Genomic DNA, 22,824 nt, shown 5'->3' with positions numbered 1-22,824 from the left:
AATAAGGTGTTTAATTGATAGTATAAATTAACTGGGTGTATATATTGAGTTCTTCTCCCCCTAGATGGGCCCAGATTTGGTAGGCAATGTGAAACCTTACTAATAAGTTCTCAGTCTGAGAAGGATTATCTCTATATGTGAACATGCTACTTCAACTTATGAATGTTAGCTTACGTCCAAGGAGGGGTCGTGACCAGATAGGAAACAATAGCCTATTGGACCCAGAACTTTGCCCAGGACTGCTTGGGCTAGCTATGACTAGACATTTTTCTGTGCTCTCCCTTTCCACAACAGTAACGACCCCTTTGCCTTGTCATAGTGGTCCATGCTACCAACCAGACTTTACAATTGCTAAGAGGGTCCCAAAAGTGTCATCTCCAAAAATACCTCCTCTTTGGCACCATTGAGACTATCTAATAGTGTCCACCCCATTTAGGAATGACTCTATCTGCCTGTCCCTTTAACACTGAAATAAGGAGACCCGCTTAGTTGTCGAAGAGACGAGGGGGGAGATACGACCACACTTGAACAACAAAGAAAATTCCAAGCCATAAGAGTGCTATAACCAAGAGAAAGACTCCAACTATGAACCAAAACGTAAATTTGGATGGGACCTAAGTGAACAAAATAACACTAGAGATGCTAATAAGGAAAACCATAGACTTAAGATAAAAGTAATTCTGGGAACCTGAAAAGCCCTTCAAATTAACTATACCAATGAAATTGTGCTAGAGAGGCCAAACACCAAGAAATGCCTTGAGGTGAATCTTGAAATGTTGTGAGTCTTCCTCAGCAGATATCAGGTGACAACATCTCTCGTGTCGTCTTGGAGATGGGAATTCCTGATTCAATTTCTTCAATCCAATAACCTCCTAAGTTAGTGACCTTCTCCTAGTGTGAGGAACTCGAGAGGAGAAAAATAGGGAAAATATCATTGTCAGAAGATAAAACCGCATAGAAACTGGATTTGTTGATCGTTAAATGAAATTCGAGTAATGTCAAGTAAAAACATATGATACTTAGAAACTACTATAACTACCATATATTGAACTACAAAAAGAATAAAATAATTGCCAAAAGGCATAACATGATATCAAGAGTCTAAATAGGTAATTGGAGTTGGGTTTTGAGCACTGGCACTAGATGGAGCAAGAGGTTTTATGTCATACTGAACATGGATTTCAAGGTGAGCTAGCCGAGCATCCATACTAGCAAGACAAGAGCATTGATATCATTGCACTGCTTGATTTCATTCAAGGAAGAGATGATATAATTGTGGTCTTCATGCTTTTCCTTCAAGGCCCTACCCAGAAAATTTTTCATATATTAATGGAGGGTGATGAAGTTCAAGTATTGGGTTCACCTTCCCCTAGCATGGCCAAGGTCAGGAACCCAATTATCTACCTCCTCTTAGATTTCCCAATCTAAATAAGCTTGTCGATCATTGGTTGTGAGGGCTTCAAGTTGACAAATTTCTTCACAAATTTCAAGGGGGGTGGTAGAATGGAAGATGGTTGCAGCTTCCTGGGTTTGGACTTAGGCACAAAGCCTACCCTAAGGACCTCTATCCCCAACCCCTCAATGGTTGTGTATTCACTACCGGGGCATATTGCACTAGAAAAGAAATATCGAGGTTAGATAGTGTGCCCACAACAACCTAGGACTTAAAAGAATAAGACTGAAAAAACTTGCAAGATGTAAAAACCAAGGGATTCTAGGAAACCAAGGTGGGAAAGTCCAATAGACATATAAGAGCAAATGAAATTCATCTAGCAGGGCCTGATACATGCCTATAGACATCAAAATTCCTGCCATGGCCTAACCCAACTAAACTCGAAACTGAGCAAACAAGCATCCACTGACGAGAAATAAAACCAAAGAATAAGATTAATGAGCCAGAGGGATAGGACAATACCCTGAATTGTCTAGCCCACTGAACCTGGACCAACAAGTTTGTGCGTGTTGAATGAAGATGATTGCCACATGATCCTACAACGTCCATCTCCAAAGCAACAACGAAAATCCCATAATTTGGAATATGTGCATGCCCAAAGCCTATATGTTGACCATTCCTTGACTACCAATGTTTGTGTCATAGACCTCCATACCCAGAGACCAACTTGTCTTGCATGCAAACCTAGGGTTAATTCAAATCCATAGTAGAAGGCCAATGTCCACGCCTGGTACAAATCCCATGAATTATGCCAATACTTTGAGAATTTTCCACTGCACATGGACCTTCCTCTAACAAATTACCAAGACAATTGTTCCACTTACATCAAGGGAAAGGTCTAGGTGTACTAGACAAGCTAGTGAGCAAGATCTCCCCTCATAGAAAGTCGAATGAAGAAATGCTTGACATGGGAATGGGGACAGTGTATGTGGTTGGCATGTGTGTTGCATGGGGAGGGTTGGTCATTCCACCCCCACTTTTAATTATTGTGGGAGGTGGTGGGGTGGTGAGTTGACCCATCAACCTCCAACGTCCCATCGACCAACCGATTGGGGCATTTTCTAATTAGTTAAAAAACATTATTGGTGGAATATAAATGATTTATTGTAACTTTATTTTAAAATTCAGAAATTAAAATAAAAGATATTTAATATATAATTTTTTTAAAGTATTATGTGACAACTTTCCCATGTTAGTGTTAACTTTTATTTATTAAAAATATAATGTTATTGTCATTTAAAATTTACTATTTTGTTGATGTAATCAATTTTATGTCCTTTTATTTAATGTGACCAATTAATTTTGTTATAACTAATTTTACTTATTTTTATTTTAATGCCTTATGAGGAAAAATACTTATTAACATATTGAATATCATAAAATTTGTGTTTTATATACAACTTGAGTGGACATAATGGTTAAGAGCATGTGTTCCCCCCAAGAGATTACAGGTTCAAAACCAAAGGGGGGTAGAGTATGTATCCCTTTTTAGACTTAGCAGTGAAATCGTTGCGTGGAGGTGAGTCCCTTGTCCCACAAACAAGGGGGTCTCATACACCAATTTGTTGTTTGGCTTGGTCGTGACCTTAAAATTGGATAATAATAATAAAAGTATATTCAACCTAATATTATTATTATTATTGTTTTTTTTTTCAAAGATTTGTGATATATTAAAAAAATGAATGATATTAAATAAATAGATTTTATTTTTATTTTTTTTAGGCTAGATTTTAGAAATTTTGAAGGCAAATTCTAACTCACAAAATTAAAGAAAATAATATGATTTCTTTGAAATTAAAATTACAACCTTTGACAAGCTTTACAAATCCTCTAATGTCATGGACAACATTTAAACCCTTTTTATAGAAGAAAAAGATTTTCTCTAAAAGACATAGAGTTTGGGGCTCAATGAATTATATAGGGGAAGATTAAGGACATAAAAGGCTACCAAACATAAATCCTAAAAAATGGAGGGTCTATACTCATCCTTTACATTCACAAGCTATTCAATTTAGCAGTCAAGCACAATTTCTGTGATCTTTAGACTCAAAACCTCATTGTGCCTATTTTTTTAAATTTAGGATAAAAGCAATCCCTCTAATTATAGGACCATCATGCTTAGTCCTCTTATAGCCAAGTTATATGGAATTATTATGGAGAAAAAGAATAATATATGCTTAGAAAGCTATAGACAAATAGTTAAAGTTCAACTAGAAGTTAGGAGTTATCGTTCAAATGGGACCACCTTGTTATGGCTAGGATCATTGTAGAGGAGTGTTAAAATAACAAAATCAATCTTTATGCTACTTCTCTAACTTTAGAAAAGCATTTAACATGGCACTTTGTTAAGGTATTTCGGGTAAACTTGACTCCGTCAAGTTACCAATGGTTTTCGAGCTCCAGGTTTATGACAACTTGTGGTATTGACACGTGGTATTCATGTAGAATATAACATTTTTAAATGTAAAAAGACTCCAAGTAAATTGGTCCTCGTGACCATTAGGATCCCAAGCAACGATGTCTTTAGACACCACTCACTCCTCTTGGTTATGTGGTCCTAACAACTATAATTAACTTCTAGAAGAGATTAAAAGAGTTAAAATTTCCTTTCAAGTTGAGAGATATTGTGATAAGGTTGTATGAGAATATTGTAGCCAAGTTTAGGAACACTAAGGGCTGGTTAAAAAAAAATATTGTAAAATAGGAATTAAGGAAGGTTGTATGTTGTCCCCTTCCCATTTTGGCGTATACATTGACAAGTTAGAGGGTTTCTTTGAAGAAGTAGGATATGTCAAGCATGTCTCTAGCTTGAATCGTCATCATCCTTCTTTATACTAATGATATTGTTCTTATGGCAAGGAGTATCTACAATCTCAGTAAGCAACTAAAGATTCTCGAGGATTTTCGCTCTAATACATGAATGATTGTTAAGTATAATTAAACAAGGGTTACAATAATCAAATCCAAAATATCACTTACACTAATTTCATGTATGATAATAATAGCTTGAAACGAAGTGACTTCATTCAAATATCTTTGTATTGATCTCTACCACGAGCTCAATTAGAACTATAATATTGATAAAATAATAAATGAAGGGTGGAAAGTTTATTTGAGAATCAAAATATTTGTAAATCGACAAACCTTTAACTTTAGGATAAGAAGAAATCCCTCTTTGAGACTCTTGTTACTCCAATTATGTTATATGGTTGTGAAATTTGTGTCTACAATATCTCTAGAGAATCATGGAGAAAGATATAGTATATCGAAAAGTGTTTGATAACTTATAGTCTTAAAATTAAAAGTAATCACCTATCATATCCTCCTCATTGAATTGAGTATTTTCCCCATTGAGAGTATGATTATGACTAAGTACGTAATGTATAAGAACAAGATAAACAACATGGAAGACATAACCACCTATGACTCAAGTCAGGTTAGTTTAAAGATGCCAAGTCTTGGCTAAATCATTAAACTATCGAGGAAGAGATTACTTTGTAGAATGATCATGAAAATTAATAATGTTACTACATCTAACTGTAAGGAGAAATTATGGTGCAATAAATATTTGGGGGATAAGAGAAAATCAAGATACTCCAACGGGGTTACCAACCTTAATCTAGAAGATCAAAAGTATATGTAGATTTTAATTAACGCAAAGAAGAAAATCATCATTACTAGAACAAAAGCAAACTCTCCCAAGCTCCATAGTAAAACAAGACATTAAACAACTCATAAAATATTATAGATTAAACAAATTTGTCATTTTTATAATATCATAAAAATTAAAATTAAAAATCAATTTCTCTTAAAATATTATACCAACACCCAAATTAAATATCAATTTCAAAATATTTATTATGAGATTAACTTTTAAACACCACCACTACTTTACATCTTCATATCAAAATAAATAATAAAATAATAATTAACCGACTACATATAATATCATTTTTAAAACTCATATCAAAATAAACCATAAAAATATTATACATTATAAAAAATATTTTATATTACCCATTATTTTATTTATATAAAAAGTCACCTACCGTTAAGAAGGCGGCTCCATAAAACAATGAAGCTTTTAAAAAGAAGGGAGACATATGCCAAGAAAATGATGTTAAAAGGTACAATTAATTATAACTTGAGATGCCCATTCTAGAGGTGGCATATTCCACTAATGAAGGTGGCATATGTTGACTGACTCTCCTTCTACGAGAAAACTTTTGTTTATTATAGTACGAGTGGTTAAGCGACGTGATGTATTACAATGAAATTCAAACTATAGTTTGGTCTAAAGTCTTCATAATACTATGACTCAATTTTGGTAGATATAATTATTTTAAAGATTTTTTTTAATATATATATATATATATTATTATATTTAATAAAAGCTTTATCTTATTTTTAATAAAAAAAATTATTATATTTTGTTAAATTCTCGTGAATGTATAAGTTTATATAGATAAGTGAACTATTTATAAATTATTATGTTACTGTTTATGTAGTGACATTTAAGATTAGTTCAAAGTTATTAGTTTGTCTGTATTAGCATAATTTTCCAAATCTTCATAGTTAACATTAGATTTTTGGCTGAAATTTTTTCATGGTGTCAGCGCATTATCGCATCCCTGACTCCGAAATTTGAGGGTCGATGTCATCCTGCCATGCATAGTAGATCAGAGTTAATAGTGTAGCTGGGAGTTAACTTGGGCTGCTTTGAGTTCTCGTGGTGTTAATTTCGTTTTAAGAGTGTTGGTGGAGAATTTATTATTATGGTTGATGGATCATTAAAAAGCGAATTTAGTAATTTTCGCTGTTCAAAGTGGTTGTTTCAGTTTTTTTGTTGGTGTTGTGGCGCTCATTGAGGTTGGATTTCTTATTTTTGTGCATGTGTTTTCTGTGCATCATTACTTCTCGTTGTTAGCTTTTTCTTGTTACTAGGGGAGTTTTTTTGTTTTGTTTGTTTGTTTTTGTTTTGGCTTTTTTTTTGCTTCGGTGGGTGCGTGTAGTAAACTTTTTGTGAAGAATGCTGAAGTTGTTTGGCTATGGGGCAAGACCCAACCTTGCCAACCTCCTCAACGATGATTTAACATGTAAATGTATGAACATTATTTTATGGTTTAATGGTCATGGTGCATAATTTGGAGTTCCAACGCTTCGTTGTTTCACAAAATTTGCAGGTGAGACTTTAGAGTTTAGAGCATAAGAGTTGTTCCAGTAAGCGGATTGTTGGATTCTAGTAGCAGAATCCTGCTAATTTTTTATGTTCTCTCTACCACCAAACTCTGGTTTATTGGGTTAGAAGTGTTAAATACATTGTCATCTCAAGTTTCGATGGTTTGGATGTAATGTTGTATGGATAAACCAATATTGACAAACCAAATCTAGGTCGGATTTCGGCCTATCTTTGCATTTGCAGAAGTCCTATGGGCAAGGTGTCAACTCTGATTCCATATGTTTTGGTTTTAAATTGTTTGACGACTCTGATTCCATGATTTTTTATAACGGTTACAACGAAGATTTCCTAGAATTGACTCTGAAATTTGTGAAATCGAGAGTATAGGGATCTTTGCATTTTCAGAAGGCTCGTGAGCAAGGTGGCTGCTCCGACTGCACATCATATTCTTTTAGATAGTCAGGGGGTCAAAGTTATATTCACATAAACAATTAGCTTGGGAAGAAGATAAATCCGAGCTCAATCGGGCGCAATGCATTGTGATATCAGAAGTTGACGCATGTTTGCATTTTAGTAGACTCGTGTATGTGAGTTTTTATATGCCTTTTACGTTCAGTGGATTGGCATAGGGCAAATAGGTTTTATTAATTTGTTTTTCAAAATAGTAAATTGATTGGTATAAAAGTTATACTTTAAGCAACGGGAGATCACAGTCTCATATAGTTGTCAATTAGAAAAACAAAAACGTAAAAGAATCGACGGTAAAATTCAAGTTTCAAGTATTGGAAAACTTTTGAGGCCAATGTTACTAGTATTATGAATTTCCAAAGGTGGGATGTTGTAATGTATGTTCTTCGTAAATTTTATGCATAGAGGAACATGTTTGAGTATGGTTGTGAGTGTAGGTTTAAAAGAAATCAAATTTAGAATAGGGGCATCTATCTCCATTTTAGTTTTTTTGGTTTGTTTGGAGTCGGTGGAAACCCGTAGTTGAGGTCGAGACCAACTTCATGGTCGGGTAGTGGGCGTTTGTTTGGAGAAGAATCATAAGGAAAACGTTGAGCCGCGAGTCATCTTGCCAAAGACTAGGGTTCATGTGGTGTTTAAATTGCAATTGGCGTTTAAGTTTGTTGTTTTTAGCTTTTGTGATTTATGAAACATATTCAGATTGTTTTATTCTTTTGATGAGCACTGGCGGGTTCGTATCTTTTAAGCATTTTAATCCTAGTTTTGTTTTAATTTGTACGTAGTTTTTGGATTTGTTATCTTAGACTATTAGATAGAAAGAATAATAATCTTTTTGTAAAATTGCTTTAAATAAATGTCCTATAAAAATAATTTTTCGAATTTATTTCTTTGTTGATAAAATAATAAGGTATTTTAAATTACATTTATTAAATAATATGTTATATGCAAAAACAAAATAATAAATTATAGACACATATTTTTGTTTTGTGGGCCTTTGTAGAAGCAAGTTGAAAGTCGAGCTCAAGCTGAGGCTGGAGGTGGTTTGTTGTAAACATGCATAACTATAAGCATATATTTCTTTTGTTGTTGCTACTGAAAGAAAGTCGGAGGTCGGCCTCGACTGTGAGATCGGAGGTCGGCATTGTCGTTTGCATGGTCTCTCTAGACATTCTCGACTACTGAAGTTCCTCGATCAATGTGGCTTAGAATCTAGGTTCATTGCTATTATTATTATTAACGACTTAAATGAGGTCTATGATAAAGTTTATCATGGGTTGATATGTTATAAATTAAATCTCAAATGTCTTATAAAATATTTTTTTGAATTTATTTGTTTGTTGACAAAAGAATAAGGTATTTTAAATTACATTTATTAAATAATATTTTATGTGAAAAATAAAATAATAAATTTTAGACACCTATGTTTGTTTTGTGGGCCTTCGTAGAAGCAAGTCAGAGGTTGGGATGACTATGAGTTCAGAGGTGGTTGTTGTAAGCACGGGTAAATATACACATATATTTCTTTTGTGGCCCCTACTGAAAGCAAGTCAGAGGTCGGCCCCCAGTATGAGATCAAAGGTCGACATTGTCGTTTGAAGGGTCTCTCTAGATAGTCTTGACTACAGACATTCCCCGACCATTTGGCTCAGAATCTAGGTTCATTGTTATTATTATAATTATTTCTTATAAACAACTTAATTGAGGTCTATGATGAATTTTATCATGAGTTAATATGTTATAAAATAAATCTTGAAAGTCTTATAAGAATGATTTGTTGAATTTATTTCTTTATTGATAAAAGAATAAAGTATTTTAAATTACATTTATTAAATAATATGTTATGTGAGAAAATAAAATAATAAATTATAGACACGTATGTTTGTTTTGTGAGCCTTTGTAGAGGCAAGTCGAAGGTCAGACTGACTATGAGGTTACACATAACTATACGCGCATATTTCTTGTGTAGCCTGTGCTGAAAGCAAGTCGGAGGTCAATCCTTACTATGAGATCAGTGGTGGGAATTGTGGTTTGAATGGTCTCTGTAGACACTCTTGAGTATTGATACTCCTCGGTCTATTCGGCTCCAACTTCAGTACTTCATTTTTTTCTTTAAAGAATTGATAACAGGTAATATGAAAAAAAAAACAAAATAATAAATTATAAAGAGGCCAATTATACATATATGTTTCTTTTGTGGGCCCTGTCAGAAGAAAGTCAGTGGTTGAGCTGGTTATGAGATCAGAGGTCGATATTGTCTTTTGGACGATGCTATGACATTTCACTACCAATTGGCGTCCTTCCAAACACGCACAACTATATGTACATATTTTTTTTGTGGTCCCTACTGAAAGCAAGTTGAAAGAGGGGTCTGACTATGAGGTTGGAAGTCAAATCTGTTTGAATGGTCTATGTGGGCACTTTCGACTATTGACAATCCCTTACCAAATCAACTGCATTTACAATAATGCATGGAAGCATGCTAAATCAATTTTGTTTTAAATTTGAAAATTATTTATTTAAATTACAGTTTTATAGTACATTTTACATGAAGATTTTTTTTACTCTGTTTGTTCAACATGTTCTTCTTTGTTTGTTTGTTTTTTCCTTTGTTTTTTGGGTCCTAATTATTTTTAATTGTGCCAAGTGATTAAATTATTAAGTTTTATTGGGTTTACTTAAAATTGTGGATGGTTGCAAAATGAATTGAGTTTCAATGAGTGTTTTGATTATTTTGACTAACCTTTATAAAAGTAAAAGGGACTTTGTTTAAAGTGATGTCAATGTGAATTTAAATTTTATTACAATTTTAATTTAATTGTATTCATATGTTTTGTAAATTAAGTATCAAGTAGTTAATTAAATTTAAAATTAAATATTATTCCGTTTAAAAAAAAAAAAAAACATATATTGAAATTTCAATAATGTTGTATTCCTTTAATTGTTTACATAATGCTAAAATGCTTTATTATCAAATTTTATTGTTTTTATATATAATTAAAGAGAGTATTAAGTTATTATATTAAGTTGTTTTGTATTTGCTTATTTTAATTTCCATGGATGTTAGAATTGCTTATTTAGCTAATATTCTTAGTTAGAATTGCCCTGTAGTGTAATTATTATTATTTAGTGATGTATAGTTAGAAACATGTTATTATTTTCATTAGCGGTTTTTGCGAATTGTGATGCATTGTTTGGTCTTAAATGAACATATGCTATTGGAAAAAAACAAAAATAGAGATTGATTTGAACAAAAAAAATATAGAGTCATGGATACATATTGCTAATATAAATTATTTTACCTAAGTGTTTTATGCATATAGGTCATGCATTTGTTTAATGTGGACATTTGAAATATATATTTTAAGGATTCGATAAAGTAATGGTCATTTTAATTTTATAGGTATGAGATTGTGATGCTTAGGATGTTTTAGACATTTGTGCAGTTTTGAATTTGCTTTAAGTTTTAAAGTGCTAAAAACTTTTATCTAGACAGGGCAATATCTAAAAGTTCACAATTTTTTTTAGAAATTTTAAATGAACTTTATTGCTAGCTTTAATTTGGGATTAAATTACATGCTATTTATCGCTAGATTGCAAGTTAAACTTTTAAAGATTTTTTTTAGTTATGGACTAATATTAATGTTTTATGTAGCAACTATGTGTGTTTTTTTATCATTTTCAAAACAATTGGAAAGCAATAAAAAGACAAATGGGAACTAGAAGGCATTAAAGAATTTTACAACCTTTGTTATTTGCAATTGAGGTGTTTAATAGTATTTAATGTCTAAACACTTAAATACAATTATAAGGGTTTTCAAATGCTTTTAGATACTTAGTGTTTTTTTTTTTTTTTTAGCCAATTGACATTTGGAATGATTTGAAGTATAATGTCTAATCTGCTTACAATTGAACGTCTTTGACTAGTGAAATTAGTTTTTAGAGAACTTATTCATTATATTGTTTATTATAGTTGATACTAACATGTGTTTAAAGCATAATTTTATCTATATTGTAGAATCATTATTTGACTTGATGATATATTGGATTTAGGTGATGTCTGCTAGTTTGGGTGGAATCAATTATCGAACAGTGCTAAGAATTGAATGGTGTTGAGTCATGGAATGTGTAGTTGTGGAATTGTCGAAGTCATTGCAACAACTTATAAAAAGGGGGAAATCTGCTAATCAGAAATTGCATTTTGCAAATAAATTAGATACGAGGAAAAACAATGAGCGGTTTGAATGCAATATCTGTGGCAGGTGGATTGGTTGTAGTTTTAATTGGTGCAAATGTTTGTGTTGTTGCATGAAATATCTTTGTCCAAATCCAGAGAATAGTGGATGATTGTCAAAGGCTAGGATGCAACATTTTTTTTTTGTGTGAATTAGATGTTAAATTTGTTGATTCACTATGTCTCAAGTGAGAAAGGATTTTCACAGATTGTAATGCTAAAATCAGGAGATATTAAATGCATGCTTAAATCTCATAATCATTTTTTGTTGTGTTTGTCTACTTGGAATCTATATTCCAAGATGAGTGGTTTTGGAAGCTTAAATTATTGCATTCCTAGACAATTTTGGTGCAATATGTTTTGCTCAAATTGACACATCTACTAAAGTACATGTGTAATTTATTGTAGTTATAGATATTTAACAATAGTTTTTATTTGCAATTACTCTAGTGATATGTGGGTAGAAATTTATTTGTTATATATGGCATAGTAGATAATGCTTTCAATGCCTAACAAACAATATGATACAAAGTTAGGCTACCAACCTTGGTTTGCAATTTAATGTAGTTATAGTTATGATTACAATTGGGCAATGATTTTTTATTTGTGCTTTCTTTAGTCATGTGTCACTAGAATGTTGTTTATTGCTTATGACATAATAGGTAATGCTTTCAATCACTAGTAAGCAATATGATACAGAATCACATTTCCCATTTTTGGTCATTGTTAGTTGCAGAATATATATATCTATATATATATATATATATATATATATATATATATATATATATCTTACTTTGGTGGCATTGAATGCATTGTTAATTTTTCTTTGTGCATAGCTTGCATAGATTCATGTTTATGGTGCTTTTAATATTGTTGTGCCTTACATACATTTTTCATGATTCGTGTAGTCTCATTCTAGATATGTCAATTTCTCAGTTATCAGTGTGTGATCACAAATACATTTGAACCATGTATAGACTATGCATGAACACAAAATATATAGAATTGATGTAATTAATTTTATTTTATCATAAATCATAAAGCGACAATTAAGATAAAAGAATTCTAAAATCATATGTCTAGCAAAAGTACTAGATTTCTTATTGCAAAAGAAAATAAAAAATTGCATAGGTATTTGTCGAAAAAAACAAAAACATGTGGTGTGTTTTATTGATCAAAACGCTTACACTTTTTCTTTGGTGCTTCTTGCTACATAAAAATATCAATCATTAGTTTTTCTAGTTTTCAGTTTTCCCATTAACTCCATGCATTGTTTTTTTGTCTACCAATTATGCCCAATTTTTGTTCTTACATATGCACACATTAGCTTTGGGACTTTGCCTAGTTGTTATGATGTGGATATGTAAAGAAAAACTACAATGTTCATGTGTTTGCAATGGGTATTCTCAAACAATTGGAGCTATATATATTTGCACCAAATTTTAAAAAACAAATACTGCATTGTGCTAGGCAGCTAAATACTTTACATTTTATTTCATAGCATAATGTCTTTGTAATGCAGTGATAACTTAGTAACTTAGACATGGTGCACTTGACAACTTTATAGTAATAAACATTTGGATATGTTTATTATTTAAATAGCCTTGTGAATATATAATTGTTTTAAGTAGTTTTATGCTTGTTATCTTAAATTAGAGTTTTTTATTATAGAAAGCTATAATGTAATTATTTTTGAAGCTAATAATTGGGTTCTTTTTTATTTATACAATTTGAAATGGATTTACAATAATTGTCAATATCTTTTACGGAATTTTGGAAATTAAATATTGTGTTTTGAAATCCATTAAAATGATAATAATGCTTTGCTTGCTATTATTTTAAATTGCATATATGTCTTTAGTTCTAAATTATGTTTCAATTGCAAAAAAAATGCAATCTACAAGGTTCCTTATTACAATTTCATTTACTCTTTCGTCACAATGCTAGGTACTCATATCTAGAGTGTTGTGCAACAAAAAAAATAGGAAGAAAAGATAGTCACAAAGATAATATATGAAGTCTAAACATTTCCTAGTATCAGATGTGCTAATTGGAAACTCAATGTAATCCATGCTCTTAATGCTATAAATCGTTGTTACATTTGGACAATTTGTCAGTTTGTGTCAATATACTTCATGGCAATGAAAAATAGTTTTGCATTGAAAGGATCAAAATGACAAGAAATTGATCACAAGTTATCTAGATTTAAACATAGATTAGAACATTTCTTCTATTGTCCTGGTGACTGTTTATTTGACTCATTTGCTGTTCTTCTTCATTTTCGCTATAGTTCACTTGAAATACGACACGGGATTGTAAACCACTTTTGACATTGCTTGTCTCATGGACATGATGTTGCTTTGCATTCATTGCATACATAATTGACCCTTGAATACCTTCATGATCTCCACCATGTTAATGATATTGAAATGTACTTGAAAGGATTGTCTATGCCTTCTTCTATTTGTGCTTGAACTACAATTAGCTTATGGGGGGATGCATTTTGTATCAAATGGTTCTCTAATTGGTTGTCACTTCCAGTCAATTTTTGGCTATTTACAAATGGCCAAGCATATCTACGGTTCAATTCGGACGTTCATGGCTATCAATATAATATTTTGCTACATATCGAAATCTTGCATGTGGACAGTTTGAACCATTGTTGCTACATATCATAGTAGATAGTGTAGCTTGAATAAATAGAATGATTGGCCCATGCATTTTCCCATAGCAATTCTCACATGAACAATTTGACATATTGTCAATTGAGAAAATCTTATTTGAACAAGGTTTCACGATTTGTCAACAAAATTTCAATGACTGTCATGACTCTCAGTTTGAGTGTATCTGCACACTTGCACCGTGGTTTGATATGTCTAATATTAGAAAAAAAATTTCCCAAAATTTTTACAATTGTTTCATTTGCAATGATGATAGATCTATCAATTGCTTGAATAACACCTAAGTGCTAAAAACATTGAACAATAGCAATGTATCAATGATTGGCAAGCTTATATTATAAATTTATCAATGCCATATGCATATGGACATATAGAGGGAAAAGCTTTTGCAATACAATGGATATGTGAACTACTTGATGTTAACATATATATCTGGATTATAGAAACAAAAGATATTTCCCTCAGATTTTATTCATAAAAATTTCTCCAAAGTAACGTACCTTATGCATATACCAATATCTACAATGCATGCACATTTCATGCAGTTATGGAAATTCAGAATGTTGAGAATGTTAGTAACATTGACAATTCACCTCAAATGGTCCAAGGAATCTCAGAAGGAGATAACTGCAAGCCAAGTTCAAGTATGCCTTGTAGATATCTTGTTAGCAAAGAATCTAAGTTTACTAGATGTTCTACTCAATTAAAGCATTTGCCAATTGACAACATAATATATAAAAAAAGAAAGGTTGTTGTAGTATCAAAGGATTCCACATCATCAATTGAGGACAATAATCCTTTTTCAATGGAGACACAAAATAGCAAAGAAGTCTTTGCTTCTTCTTCCAATGCTTATAGTAAGCGGTACACTCACTTACATCAATTAAAATATGTGATACGAGCACAAGGTACTATAATAAAAGAAGCACAAAAGCAACATTTAAAGTCAAATAAAGCAATTGAGGCATATTTGCAATCAATCCAAGACACGCCTACATATGCATGTTGCATTTGTGATAGATTGTCCTTTGGAAAGGACATGCAATCTATTAACAAAGACATATTATCTATTATTTGTTATCTAATGCCTGCTTCAGAGTTCAAACCCATTAAACTCAATGAGAAAATATGCAAATCTTGTAACAATCCAATACTCAATGAAAGAGTCCCTACTTTTGCATCACCTCTTTATATTAGATGAAATGAAAAATTGATGTCCGTTGCACAATTGACATATTTGGAAGAGAGGTTAGTGGCACCAAGGACGGATTTTGCACAAATAATACAACTTGGCTACAAAAGGTCACAAATTTGCTTAACATAAACAATTATAAATGTTCCTTCTAGTTTAGATAGAATTCAAATAATATTGCCGAGAGATTGCCTATTTGTCTGGAAATATTTGACCCAAAAAAGTGATGTGTGTATTACATGACTTGTGCAACTCATATTTATACAAGAGTGAACAAATAGTAATCAACTATGAATGGAATAAACATTTTGATCAAAGTAGACAAGATCATCAGAACGATAGTACAAAAATGAAGTAACTAGAGTCACCAAATGCAGATGATGATCTACAGAAAGAAACCGAAACACTTGTAGATGGTTATTCAGAGGCCCACCTTATCCATGATCTTGATATAAGAATAATACAGATTGCACCTTCTGAAGGATTTCTGCCCCTAGGTATTTTTCAAGATAAATTCTCTGAAGAACTGAACTTTCCGACAATGTTCATTGGATCAAGTCACCTTGCTGATGTTATCAATTGCTTTTCGTATCAAAAAATTGCAAAGTGGGAACTATTGTACAAATCTAGTGACTTTTCAACACATATTACAAACATATTTTTTAAAGGAATTCGTATTTTGATAAACAAGGTTTCTAATTCAGCTTGGATTTCTATTCGCAAAGGAGAGCTAAAAGGATAAAAACTAGTTGCTAAAGACGTTAAAATAAAAGAAATATTCAGAAGTTATTAAAGTCACCAATTGCATATCAATGTTTAAGAAGCATCCACACATCGCCTGACTATTTTGAACATTTACGAAAAGATATATTTTCAATGATACGACAACTTGGTCCACCGACTTTCTTTGTGACATTTATTAGTGTTGAGCATCTTCGGGAACCATTGAGAGATGCATTAAAAATACAAAGTATTGACTCCATAACAAATGAGGAAAAGAACTTCGATCATAAAAGAATTGACACATTGATCAAAGGTCAACTCGTCATATGTAGTCGATATTATAGGCATAGAATCTCGTCATTATGTTCCTTGATAACAAAAACCAATGAATTATTTGGTCAAATGCAAGATTATTTTTTTTTATTATAGAATTCCAAAGTAGAGGAACAAAGCATGAACATGGATTGCTTTGGATTCAAAATGCACCAATATATCTTAAATCCCCTGATGTCGATGTCACATGTTTCATTGATTAGTATTTGACTTGTGATTCAATGATTTTTTCAAATCAAATGATTCAATTTCAGACCCGTCACCACACAAAAACTTGCAAAAAACATAAAAAAAAATTAGTTGTAGATTTGGTTTCCCTATCCCACAAATTGATGAAACTTGTATCTTGCATCCTTTGTGAAATGAAAACAAAGATATGCAGATAATGCAAAAGAAACTTTCATTTCTTCTATAGGAAAATTCCTATTAAAAAAACATAACATTTGCCATGTTTTTAGCTAATTTTGGAATTACAAAACAAGAATACATCGTGCTCTTATGATATTGTATTACTCAGCCAATTGTACTGCTCAAAAGAAATCCTTGCGATGTGGGGATAAATGCATTTGAAAAAAAAACCCTTTGTTGTGGAAAACAGACATAGATGCTCAATTTATTTTAGATTCCTATGCTACAACAACATATTGCAGCTCTTATATGACAAAAATGGATCGTTCCATGAAAACTGCATTCAAACAAATTTGAGAAAATTGCATATCCTGCGGAGACAACAAAATCGAAACTATTCGTAAGATTGGAAACACATTGCTAAATATGCAACAAATGTCAAGTCGACAAGCAGTCCACATTGATCTATCATTGCCTTTGTATTCAGCTTCTAGAAAAACAATTTTCATTAACACTGCTCCAGTTGAAAAACAAACATATGTTCTAAAAAGACCTATTTTGTTAGAACAAGAACCTGATAATTCTGAAGATATTGTTTGCATGACAACTGTTGATAGATATGTTGCATGTCCCATTTCCCTTGAGAAAGTTTTCTTGGAAGAATATGTTTCTTCTTATTCAATCACAAAAAAAAATAAAAAAAATCATTTGATACAATGAAAACATGGATCCAGAAAACCATTATAGAGAAAAAATATACTTTACATCCCATACAGGGATTTTGAATACACATTAAAGAAAAATGGAGAAACATGGGCTCAAGCACACTTTTTTCATAAACACATTATCGATGTCACAGAAAAACAATTTTCTCATTTAGTCGCACCATGAGGTGATATTGAAACTGCTTCCACTACAATTGCATCCCAAAGTGATGAGATTTTTATGCTTCACTTGCCATTAGAAACTGAGAATAGGGCTTGTTCTAATGAAAAATATGACCTTCAACAAGATTTGCAAGAGAAAAAGCAATTGAAAAACACTCAAACTAAGTATAGAAAAAACATTGAATTGATTAAGCATCGCTTTGTTTTAGACACATTAGCATACCATGAAATTATGAGACAATTAAATCAAGAGAAACAATCAATAATCAAACAAATAATTCTATGGAAAAATAATAATCCTTGCAAGCATTTCTATTTGTTTATCACTAGAGGTGCATGTACAGGAAAACCATTCACTACACAAGCACTTTACCATGCACTCGTACGACTTTATAAAAAAGATTTACAAAGTGACCCTTCGAAAAAAAAGGTTTAATACTTGCATTTACTAGCAAAGCTGCATATATTTCACATGGTGTTATAGTCGATTCAACTTTTCATTTGCCACTTTCACCATGTCACATGGCGCCATTGGTTTCTAACACACTCGACGTATTGAGCAAAGAATACTAACAACTTAAAATTTTTGTTGATAGATGACGCTTCATTGATTGGGTCTCGATGTATTTATAGCATTGACAAATGAATCCGCGAAATTATGCATACTCCAGCTTCCCCATTTGGGAACCTTGACATAATACTTTGTGGTGACCTGTGTTAAGCACAACCTGTATGTGATTGTTGGATATTTGAACAACCACAACTTAAAGGAACTACTTCTCCTTACAATTTTTGGAAAGAAAATGTGAAAACTTATGAACTAAAATAGGTAATGTGATAGGAAAATAAATAATTTGTATCCATCTTAAACAGAATTAGGACATGTTCACATACTGATGATGATCTTACATTTCTTGAACAAACATTGTTATAGAGCAACACCAAATGATCTAACTTTTCCATACCTATTTTATTTAAACAAGAATGTACATGAACATAATGAAAGAATGTTGTCTCCCATTGACGAAGAAGAAAGTATATTAAATAGGTATGATAGAACAATTGACTCAACAAATATAAGTCACAATAAACATATCAAATTGCAGTTTCCATCTTCTATCGTGTTGAAAGAAAATATGCTTGTCGAACTAATTGGTGGAAATGATAATATTCAGGATGGCTTGGTGAATGGTGTTGAAGGAATTTTTAGAGCATCAATAACATTTGAAATTGGTGCAATTTGGATCATTTGCTGATGTAGCTGTTACCACTATTCAATGGGAAAAAATAGTGCATTTGTACAAAGACAAACTAATGTCTAAGGGGACACATGTTACTAAAGTTTGTAGGAATAATGAATCAAACAACATAATTATTTTTACAAAAGGACAATTTCCTGTTCAACTGGCATGTGCACAAACTATACATTGATCACAAGGACTAACAATGGACAGATTCGATTTTGACCCAAAAGGGGTTAGGCAACATGGACTTATTTATACTGCACTTTCTTGTGTCAAAGATATTAAGTCCTTGTGTTTATTAAACAAATTGGAACATGGTGACTTTTCTCTCAATGGGAACATTTTTATTGAGCTAAATAGACTTAGCCAAAATACCTCCTATGAACTTGAATATAATATATATCAAAATAATACAATTGATGATTTAACAATATTTTCATTGAACACTCGTAGTTTGTCCTTGCATTTCAAAGATATCGTTGTTGACTATGATTTAATGAGCGTTGATATTCTTTGTTTCCAAGAAACAAAAGAAAAATCGCCTCCATTGAATCCATTATTGTCTAGCAAATATGACTACATACATTTATACCATTTACATGGAATTGTCACATACTATAGAAAAAATATTGTGGTTGAGAATCATTCCAGTGATACAAATGCCCAAATTGAATCAACAATTGCAACATTCCATGTTGAAAAAAGAACCATTATAGTTTCAAATGTATATATTGCACCAAATGCAAACATTGAAGAAATAATTAATTTCATCAGATTCATTTTAGAGCACACATATAATAGCTACCCAATTGTGCTTGTTGGTGATTTCAATTTAATTTGGACATGTTGCAAACTAGCCATTAACAAAAAAAACTACTTTCATTTATGAAAAATAATGGCTTCAATTTTTAGATAAAAAATCCAACAACTGACTATAGCTCAATGTTAGATCACTTTTGGACAAATGTTTCAGCTAGTACTATCTCTTTCTATGTCTTTGATGCTTATTGGACATATCATCGTACAATTTGTCTTGCCATATCTTTGTTGTCACCTTGAGTCACTTTTCCAATGTTTGTATTCTACAAATTCGTTGTTGCCTTGTCACAATATTTGTCACATTTGCAAATGTGCAACTTTGCCACATGCCTTCATTTGCAAATATTCAAAAACAAAGAAATTCTACACAACAAAAACATGCAAATATAGAATTTCGGTAAGTCTTTGAACCATGAACATAAATTTGTTGTATTTGTATTGTGTAACTATAGATTTTTATGTGTTGCTTGGTATGCAATTTGCACATTTTCGTTCTAACTTCATTGCATTTTGCTTCATATATTGAATAGTATTACTTGCTTTAGCTTGTACTTTTCAACGTGCTTTGAGACAGGCCATCTAGCTAAAAATTGCCCAAAAGTCTCCCAGAAAAATTCTGCTAGAAAAAACCACCACAGATCTAGATGGTGAGAAGGAGCACAAAAAGAACATTACGTTGTCATCAAAGAAGAATACTCTAAGACAATAAAGAAACAACTCTCAAGACAAGCAGGGAGAAAGCCCCACCCAACAACAAAAAAGTGAACTTGGCGACCCCTCAAGCATCAACAGTTATGAGGATTCGAATACGCACAAAATAAATCTTCATTTAATAGCAAAGCAGATCTCCTAGACCAAACTTCTTCTCTGACTATCTTCAAAAGGACGAACACAATAGATCGTGAAGCTAAGACACCAATGTCCCAAGAACTAGAAGAGATGAAGGAGATGCAAGATAAAGGAAGTTGGAAGACCGTAGAGAAAAAAAAGAAAGTTACAACACCAATCTCGCCAAGAAAGATGAGGAGCCAGACAATTAAAAACTAAGAAAATTATAGGTCTGATAAACCAATTTGGTCCTAGTGGACGTTAACTACCATCATCATCATCATCATCATCATCATCAATATTTCATTATTTCTTGTACACCCACTTTTGATTAAAAAAAAGGAAAAAAAAGAGGTGCCCATTGTATTTCTTAATGGCACCTTTCCAAAAGTGGACTATACGTATATTTGTCAATGAAATCTATTAAACATTTTCTTTATTGTAACTTATGCACAATTACTACATAGCCACCAACAATGGCTAATAGTACCATAAAACCAAAATGCATGTATATATAATTTATCATTGTAAGATATACATTGTTTTAAATGTTCTTTATACACTTGTATGTTATTTGACGACTTGTATTTTTGTTTTCCGACAAAGATTGGTCCAGTCATTTGGAACAATATCATGGAAACATCTAGCTCTAACAAATAAATGTTGGAAGAACAAATGGTGGAAAATGAGAATCCATAAAGGTTAGGTTTGTGCTACATTGAATGTTTGTATAGTCAAATGACATGTCTGCATTAAACCAATGCCGGTGTTTTTTGAAGCATTTTGTTTTGTTTTGAATTTGCATATAACAAGAGAAAAAAAAATGGAACCAATATCTTGGTCAACGTTAAAGTATGCTCAGGAGCATATGCATTAAACTTTTGAAGGCGATATATTGGTTATTTATGGGCCAGGACAAACTAAAAGTACTAACTCTCGTGCAAAGGCGTGATTGATCCACATTTATTTGGTTGATGGCAACGACTAACTAGATATCACAATGAACATGGGAAACAATGTTATAGAGTGTTTTGAAAACATGTTTATTGTTGGAAATAGTGTTCAAATTACGGATTTTGCAATAACAAACGAGGGTATTTATGAACAAGGAGACGTAAAATGTTGCATAGTGTTATAGGACAAAATCACGGTTGAATCAACTGCACATGTTGAATCATATTCAATTATATATATATATATATAGTTAGGAAACTAGCTCACAAAAAGATAAAAAGATAGATCAACGCCTTAGAATTTAGCCTCTTTGAGGGGGAAACCTCCTTTACATTACACAAATGAACAATTCTTGGATGATACAAATGACAAAACCTCCTTTCTATATATAGGAGTCTAAGGGGTCACAATATAACCAAGCCGACCTAACAATAATAACAATAGTGGGATTCTATGGGGCACAATAATAACAATATGGGGATAATAGGGGCACAACAATAACAATAAGGGATACAATGACAATAGTCATGGGGGAATCAATAGTATTATAGGGACCTAACATGCCCCTCTCCTTCAAAAAAGTTTTGTCCTCAATGCTTGAGCAGTTCTGGGTGCTTCTATATAAAATTCTCATCCTCCCATGTGGAATCTTCGGAATCTTCAACGGGTAAGTTCTTCCACTTGGTGAGATACTCTGAAATTGATCGATTTCGTAGCTGTCGAGTTCTTGTTCCTTTGACTGCTTTAGGTTCCAATATGATTTTTCCTTCCTCATCAAGTTTTGGCACTATTGTTTGAGCTGGAATCTTGTCACCTATAACCTTCTTTAAGCGCGAAACAAGGAAATCTGGGTGCACTCGGGAAGCTGCAGGAAGTTCCATTTGTATGCCATAGTACTATCTTTTGCAACACCTTGTTCCAATTTGTATGCCATAGTACCTATTTTTTGCAACACCTTGTATAGACCATAATACTTTGGTGATAATTTATTATCCTTCTTAGCTTGCTCGAGGGGCATTTGTTTATATCGTTGTAGCCGTAGGAATACCCAATCACCTACATCAAAACTTCTTTCACTGCAATGTTGATATGCTTGATGTTTCATTCTATTTTGCGCCAAGGTAAGGTTATCCTTTAAGAGTTGGAGAACTTGTTGCTGATGCTCGATGTGATCTTCCACTGCTTGAACCTTAGAATTTTCTCTTAAATATGACGTGATGGATGGTGGATGATATCCATAAAGTGCCATAAATGGGGTCATTTTTGTTGCAGTATGAAAGGAAGTGTTATACCACCATTGTAATATTCCTAACCCAGAATATTCCTCAAACCCCAGCAAAACTCCAACCAAATATGTGCAAATGATATAATAACCCAGAAGTGATAAAATAACAGTGGAACAACATATAATAATGTAAACCAAAATAGAATCAGATACACAAGAAATGCAGCGAGAAATGCTAAGCCATTTTATTACACTG

The sequence above is a fragment of the Pinus tabuliformis genome, chromosome 8, assembly GCF_031772625.1.
Source record: "Pinus tabuliformis cultivar Carrire ecotype Pingquan chromosome 8, CPIR1, whole genome shotgun sequence".
Taxonomy (NCBI): Eukaryota; Viridiplantae; Streptophyta; class Pinopsida; order Pinales; family Pinaceae; genus Pinus; species Pinus tabuliformis.
This window is presented reverse-complemented; position numbering follows the sequence as displayed.